At 62.4% G+C, this 7,500-nt stretch overlaps 1 non-coding gene across 1 annotated transcript; it reads right to left on the bottom strand.

Moving 5' to 3' along the window:
* Positions 1 to 3,327: 3,327 nt before the first annotated feature.
* Positions 3,328 to 3,446, bottom strand: LOC131872610 (5S ribosomal RNA). The gene has a single exon (XR_009370731.1). It is a non-coding gene; the product is annotated as a 5S ribosomal RNA (ribosomal RNA).
* Between the last annotated feature and the right edge of the window lie 4,054 nt (positions 3,447 to 7,500).

Here is a 7,500-nt window from a genome sequence, read left to right as displayed (position 1 = left end):
GGCACCTTGGTGCGCATGCCTTGCCTGGGCTGCGCACCAGGGCGGGCTCAAGATGGCACCCGCGTTCCTTTTTTTTCACTATCTTTCAAAACGGAAATTTTAAAATCTCATTTTTTTTTGCCTTTTTCTGGAAATTAGTGAAGGCAGCGCATCAAAGGTGCGCACCTCGCTGCCCACCACGGTGCGCAACGCCGGTGGGCACCCGGGAGTGCTTCGAAGTGTGCTCCAAGGTGCTGCGTGCACGTTGTCGGAGCCCGGTTTGCCCCGGGTGCGCACCTCGCGTGCACCTTCGTCGGGGTGGGCACCTTGGCTGGGTTTGCCCCGGCTGCGCTCCGAAGCGGGGTTATTGGAGCGCCGCCTCTTTTTTTGTCGGAGCGTTTGGTGGGGTTTCTCGCATTGGCTCTTCCGAGGCCCGGTTGCCACCCTGGCGCGCACGAAGTCGGAAGTAGGGTTAATTGCCCGGGTGCGCACCTTTGCCAGGGTGGGCACCTTACCTGGGCTGCGCACCAGGGCGGGCTCAAGATGGCACGCGCGTTCCGTTTTTTTCACTATCTTTCAAAACGGAAATTTTAAAATCTCCTTTTTTTTTTGCCTTTTCTGGAAATTAGTGAAGGCAGCGCATCAAAGGTGCGCACCTCGCTGCCCACCTTGGTGTGCTCTGAGGTGCGCACCCGGGAGCGCTACGAAGTGTGCTCCAAGGTGCGGCGTGCACGTTGTCGGAGCCCGGTTTGCCCCGGGTGCGCACCTCGCCTGCACCTTGGCCAGGGTGGGCACCTTGGCTGGGTTTGCCCAGGGTGCGCTCCGAAGCGGGGTTACTGGAGCGCCCCCTCTTTTTTTGTCAGAGCGTTTGGTGGGGTTTCTCGCATTGGCTCTTCCCAGGCCCGGTTGTTGGGTGCGCTCCCACCCTGGCGCGCGCGAAGTTGGAAGTTGGGTTAATTGCCCGGGCGCGCACCTTCGCCAGGGTGGGCACCTTGGTGCGCACACCTTGGCTGGGCTGCGCACCAGGGCGGGCTCAAGATGGCACCAGCATTCCCTTTTTCTCACTATCTTTCAAAACGGAAATTTTAAAATCTCATTTTTTTTTTGCCTTTTATGGAAATTAGTGAAGGCATCGCATCAAAGGTGCGCACCTCGCTGCCCACCTTGGTGTGCTCCGAGGTGCCCACCACGGTGCGCAACGCCGGTGCGAACCCGGGAGCGCCCCGATGTGTGCTCCAAGGTGCGGCGTGCACGAAGTCGGACCCCGGTTTGCCCCGGGTGCGCACCTCGCGTGCACCTTGGTGCGCACACCTTGGCTGGGTTGCGCGGCCTGGTGGGCACCATGGTGCGCACCAAGGAGCGCTCCGAAGTGTGCTCCAAGGTGCGGCGTGCACGAAGTCGGAGCCCGGTTTGCCCCGGGTACGCACCTCGCGTGCACCTTCGCCGGGGTGGGCACCTCGGCTGGGTTGCGCGCCCTGGTGCGCACCAAGGAGCGCTCCGAAGTGTGCTCCAAGGTGCGGCGTGCACGAAGTCGGAGCCCGGTTTGCCCCGGGTGCGCACCTTCGCCGCGGTGCGCACCATGGCGTGCACGAAGTCGGAGCCCGGTTTGCCCCGGGTGCGCACCTCGCGTGCACCTTCGGCGGGGTTGCGCGCCCTGGTGGGCACCATGGTGCGCACCAAGGAGCGCTCCGAAGTGTGCTCCAAGGTGCGGCGTGCACGAAGTCGGAGCCCGGTTTGCCCCGGGTGCGCACCTCGCGTGCACCTTCGGCGGGGTTGCGCGCCCTGGTGGGCACCATGGTGCGCACCAAGGAGCGCTCCGAAGTGTGCTCCAAGGTGCGGCGTGCACGAAGTCGGAGCCCGGTTTGCCCCGGGTGCGCACCTCGCGTGCACCTTCGCCGCGGTGGGCACCATGGCGTGCACGAAGTCGGAGCCCGGTTTGCCCCGGGTGCGCACCTCGCGTGCACCTTCGCCGGGGTGGGCACCTCGGCTGGGTTGCGCGCCCTGGTGCGCACCAAGGAGCGCTCCGAAGTGTGCTCCAAGGTGCGGCGTGCACGAAGTCGGAGCCCGGTTTGCCCCGGGTGCGCACCTCGCGTGCACCTTCGCCAGGGTGGGCACCTCGGTGCGCACACCTTCTCAATGTTTTCTTGCCTTTTCTGGAAATTGGTGAAGGCAGCGCATCAAAGGTGCGCACCTCGGTGTGCTCCGAGGTGCGAACCCGAGAGCGCTCCGAGGTGCCCACGAAGTCGAAAGTCGGGTTAATTGCATTGTTTTCCCCGGGTGCGCTCCGAGGTGCGCAACATCGGCGCGCACCAAGGAGGGCTCCGAAGTGTGCTCCAAGGTGCGCACGATGGCGTGCACCTCTGGTGCGCACGATTCGGAGCTCGGTTTGACCGGGGTGCGCACACCTTGGCTGGGTTGCGCACCTTTTGTGCGCTCCAAGGTGCGCACGAAGTCGGAGCTCGGTTTGCCCCGGGTGCGCACCTTCGCCAGGGTGCGCACCTTGATGCGCACGCCTTGGCTGGGCTGCGCACCTTGGTGGGCGCCATGGTGCGCACCTTTCGTGCGCTCCAAGGTGCGCACGAAGTCGGAGCTCGGTTTGCCCCGGGTGCGCACCTTGGTGGGCGCCATGGTGCACTCCGAGGTGCCCAAGATTGGTGCGCACCAAGGAGCGCTCCGAAGTGCGCTCCAAGGTGCGCGCGAAGTCGAAAGTTGGGTTAATTGTCCGGTTTGCCTCGGGTGCGCACCTTGCGTGCACCTTCGCCAGGGTGGGCGCCTTGGTGCGCACACCTTGGCTGGGCTGCGCACACCTTGGCACCCGCGTTTCCTTCATTTTAAATTTTTTTTTTTTACAATCTCTCAAGTGGGAAATTCTATAATCTCAACTTTTTTTGCCTTTTCAGGAAACTTTTGAATGGAGCGCATCATTGGTGCGCTCCGAAGTGTGCTCCAAAGCTCTCTCCAGCTGCGTGCACCTGCCCCGGCCGCGCACCCGGCCCCGCCCAGCTTCGCTCACCTGTCCCGGGCGTCTGGTGCGGAACCTTAGAGTAAGAAACATCACCGTGCACCTTGGCCAACGTGCGCGACTCGACCGAGCGCGCACTGGCCGAGGTGCACACCGATTTCACCTGGGTGCGCGCGCAGCACCTCGGGCGCACCGGGGTGCGCGCACAACGCCCGGGTTGCACCGTGGCCTGTGTGCTCGGGGCGCCTCGGGTGCGCGCTCGGTGTCGCCCCCGCGCGCGCGGTAGTGCGGGCAGCGCACCCCGGCCCGGCCCGGCCCCGACGAGAACGCAAACGGGCAAAAGGTTTATTCAAATAGCATTGCGACGCCCGGCGAAAAACTAAAAAAGGGTGCAACACCGGGACTTCCCGGGAGGTCACCCATCCCAGTACTACTCCGGCCCAAGCGCGCTTAACTGCGGAGTTCTGATGGGATCCGGTGCACTAACGCTGGTATGATCGCACCCGTTATGAGCTTGTCGCAGTGTGTACTTAGCAAACCGCGACCCACGTGCGAATCCACCCCGGCCACCCACCCCCGTCGAGGTGCACACCCTCCCTCGCGAAGTGCGCCCCGTTCGCCAAGTGTGAGCCCTGCCCGGGTGCGCGCACCTTGCTAGGGCGTCGGGTGTGCACCCGGCCCGGCCTACGTGCGTGCACCTGGAGGGGGCGTCGTGTGCGTGCAGTGTCCCGTCTGCAACGCGGTGCCCACACACCACCTCGGGCGCAACGACCTGCGCTCACATGTGGGCCGAGTGCACCTTGGTGCATGTTCGGGGCGCCTCGGGTGCACGCTCGATCTTGCCCCGGTGCACCAAGGCGCTCGGTTTGCCCCGGGTGCGCACTTGGTGCAAGGTGGGCACCCAAAATAGGGATCAAGCACCAAAACACAAGTTTCGGGATGCAAAATGGGACCCAAGGACCACAAATGCGTTCCAAGACCCATGATGGGTCCACGAGAACAAAAATGTGTTCCGAGACTTAATAAACAAATATTGGGTTTTAGGAGAAGAAACATGCTCTGATGCCCAAAACGAGAATCGACCCCGAAAAGGCCACAGGCCAAAAGTGGGATGCGAGACAAAAAAAAATGGGACCCGAGGACCAAAATTGGGTTCCCAGGTCGAAGACAGGGCAACCGGACAAGAAACGACCTCTAAGGCTCGAAATGAGTCCCGACGACTAAAACTTGACAAGAAGCACCCATCAGGCACCCAACTCGACACCCATGGGATGCCGACCCACCCGGGCTTCCACCTAGCACACCTTGGCACCCACCCACCCTCGCACCCAACCTCGCACCCAACTTAGCACCTTTGAACCCACATTGGCACTCACCCTGACCCTGGCACCTTGGAACCCACATTGGCACTCACCTTGACCCTGGCACCCACCTTTGCACTCACCTTGGGACCCACCCTGGCTCCCACCTCGGCACCCACCCAGACACCCACCTTGGTTCCTTGGCACCCACCTTGGATCCTTGGCACCCACCCCGACACCCACCTTGGCACGCAACTTGGCTACTTGCCACCCACCTTGGCTCCTTGACGCCCACCCCGACAACCACCCCGTGACCTACCCTGGCTAGGGTTGGTGCACACCCACCCTGGTGCCCACCTTGGCACCCACCCTATGACCCACCTTGGCACGCACCTTAGTACCCACCCCGTTACCCACCCTAGGACCCACCCCGTGACCCACCTTGGCCAGGGTGGGTGCCTTGGTGCGCACAACTTGCCTGGGCTGCACACCAGGGCGGGCTCAAGATGGCACCCGCGTTCCGTTTTTTTCACTATCTTTCAAAACGGAAATTTTAAAATCTCATTTTTTTCTTTTTTTTGCCTTTTCTGGAAATTAGTGAAGGCAGCGCATCAAAGGTGCGCAATGCTGGTGCGAACCCGGGAGCGCTCCGATGTGTGCTCCAAGGTGCGGCGTGCACGAAGTCCGAGCCCGGTTTGCCCCGGGTGCGCACCTCGCGTGCACCTTCGCCGGGGTGAGCACCTTGGCTGGGTTGCGCGCCCTGGTGCGTACCAAGGAGCGCTCTGAAGTGTGCTCCAAGGTGCGGCGTGCACGAAGTCGGAGCCCGGTTTGCCCCGGGTGTGCACCTCGGGTGCGCACCTCGCGTGCACCTTCGCTGCGGTGGGCACCTTGGCTGGGTTGCGCGCCTTGGTGGGCACCATGCAGTGCACGAAGTCGGAGCCCGGTTTGCCCCGGGCGCGCACCTCCGCCAGGGTGGGCACCTTGGTGCGCACAACTTGCCTGGGCTGCGCATCAGGAAGGGCTCAAGATGGCACCCGCGTTCCGTTTTTTTCACTATCTTTCAGAACGGAAATTTTAAAATATCGTTTTTTTTTGCCTTTTCTGGAAATTAGTGAAGGCAGCGCATCAAAGGTGCGCAACGCTGGTGCGAACCTGGGAGCGCTCCGATGTGTGCTCCAAGGTGCGGCGTGCACGAAGTCGGAGCCCGGTTTGCCTCGGGTGCGCCCTGGTGGGCACCATGGTGCGCACCAAGGAGCGCTCCGAAGTGTGCTCCAAGGTGCGGCCTGCACGAAGTCGGAGCCCGGTTTGCCCCGGGTGTGCACCTCGGGTGGGCACCTTGGTGCGCATGCCTTGCCTGGGCTGCGCACCAGGGCGGGCTCAAGATGGCACCCGCGTTCCTTTTTTTTCACTATCTTTCAAAACGGAAATTTTAAAATCTCATTTTTTTTTGCCTTTTTCTGGAAATTAGTGAAGGCAGCGCATCAAAGGTGCGCACCTCGCTGCCCACCACGGTGCGCAACGCCGGTGGGCACCCGGGAGTGCTTCGAAGTGTGCTCCAAGGTGCTGCGTGCACGTTGTCGGAGCCCGGTTTGCCCCGGGTGCGCACCTCGCGTGCACCTTCGTCGGGGTGGGCACCTTGGCTTGGTTTGCCCCGGCTGCGCTCCGAAGCGGGGTTATTGGAGCGCCGCCTCTTTTTTTGTCGGAGCGTTTGGTGGGGTTTCTCGCATTGGCTCTTCCGAGGCCCGGTTGCCACCCTGGCGCGCACGAAGTCGGAAGTAGGGTTAATTGCCCGGGTGCGCACCTTTGCCAGGGTGGCACCTTACCTGGGCTGCGCACCAGGGCGGGCTCAAGATGGCACGCGCGTTCCGTTTTTTTCACTATCTTTCAAAACGGAAATTTTAAAATCTCCTTTTTTTTTTGCCTTTTCTGGAAATTAGTGAAGGCAGCGCATCAAAGGTGCGCACCTCGCTGCCCACCTTGGTGTGCTCTGAGGTGCGCACCCGGGAGCGCTACGAAGTGTGCTCCAAGGTGCGGCGTGCACGTTGTCGGAGCCCGGTTTGCCCCGGGTGCGCACCTCGCCTGCACCTTGGCCGGGGTGGGCACCTTGGCTGGGTTTGCCCAGGGTGCGCTCCGAAGCGGGGTTACTGGAGCGCCCCCTCTTTTTTTGTCAGAGAGTTTGGTGGGGTTTCTCGCATTGGCTCTTCCCAGGCCCGGTTGTTGGGTGCGCTCCCACCCTGGCGCGCGCGAAGTTGGAAGTTGGGTTAATTGCCCGGGCGCGCACCTTCGCCAGGGTGGGCACCTTGGTGCGCAAACCTTGGCTGGGCTGCGCACCAGGGCGGGCTCAAGATGGCACCAGCATTCCCTTTTTCTCACTATCTTTCAAAACGGAAATTTTAAAATCTCGTTTTTTTTTTGCCTTTTATGGAAATTAGTGAAGGCATCGCATCAAAGGTGCGCACCTCGCTGCCCACCTTGGTGTGCTCCGAGGTGCCCACCACGGTGCGCAACGCCGGTGCGAACCCGGGAGCGCCCCGATGTGTGCTCCAAGGTGCGGCGTGCACGAAGTCGGACCCCGGTTTGCCCCGGGTGCGCACCTCGCGTGCACCTTGGTGCGCACACCTTGGCTGGGTTGCGCGGCCTGGTGGGCACCATGGTGCGCACCAAGGAGCGCTCCGAAGTGTGCTCCAAGGTGCGGCGTGCACGAAGTCGGAGCCCGGTTTGCCCCGGGTGCGCACCTTCGCCGCGGTGGGCACCATGGCGTGCACGAAGTCGGAGCCCGGTTTGCCCCGGGTGCGCACCTCGCGTGCACCTTCGCCGGGGTGGGCACCTCGGCTGGGTTGCGCGCCCTGGTGCGCACCAAGGAGCGCTCTGAAGTGTGCTCCAAGGTGCGGCGTGCACGAAGTCGGAGCCCGGTTTGCCCCGGGTGTGCACCTCGCGTGCACCTTCGCTGCGGTGGGCACCTTGGCTGGGTTGCGCGCCTTGGTGGGCACCATGCAGTGCACGAAGTCGGAGCCCGGTTTGCCCCGGGCGCGCACCTCCGCCAGGGTGGGCACCTTGGTGCGCACAACTTGCCTGGGCTGCGCACCAGGAAGGGCTCAAGATGGCACCCGCGTTCCGTTTTTTTCACTATCTTTCAGAACGGAAATTTTAAAATATCGTTTTTTTTTGCCTTTTCTGGAAATTAGTGAAGGCAGCGCATCAAAGGTGCGCAACGCTGGTGCGAACCTGGGAGCGCTCCGATGTGTGCTCCAAGGTGCG

This window comes from Cryptomeria japonica, unplaced genomic scaffold (genome assembly GCF_030272615.1).
Source record: "Cryptomeria japonica unplaced genomic scaffold, Sugi_1.0 HiC_scaffold_689, whole genome shotgun sequence".
In the NCBI taxonomy this organism is placed as follows: Eukaryota; Viridiplantae; Streptophyta; class Pinopsida; order Cupressales; family Cupressaceae; genus Cryptomeria; species Cryptomeria japonica.
Note: the sequence above shows the minus strand (reverse complement) of the source record. Positions and strands in the feature narration are given on the sequence as shown.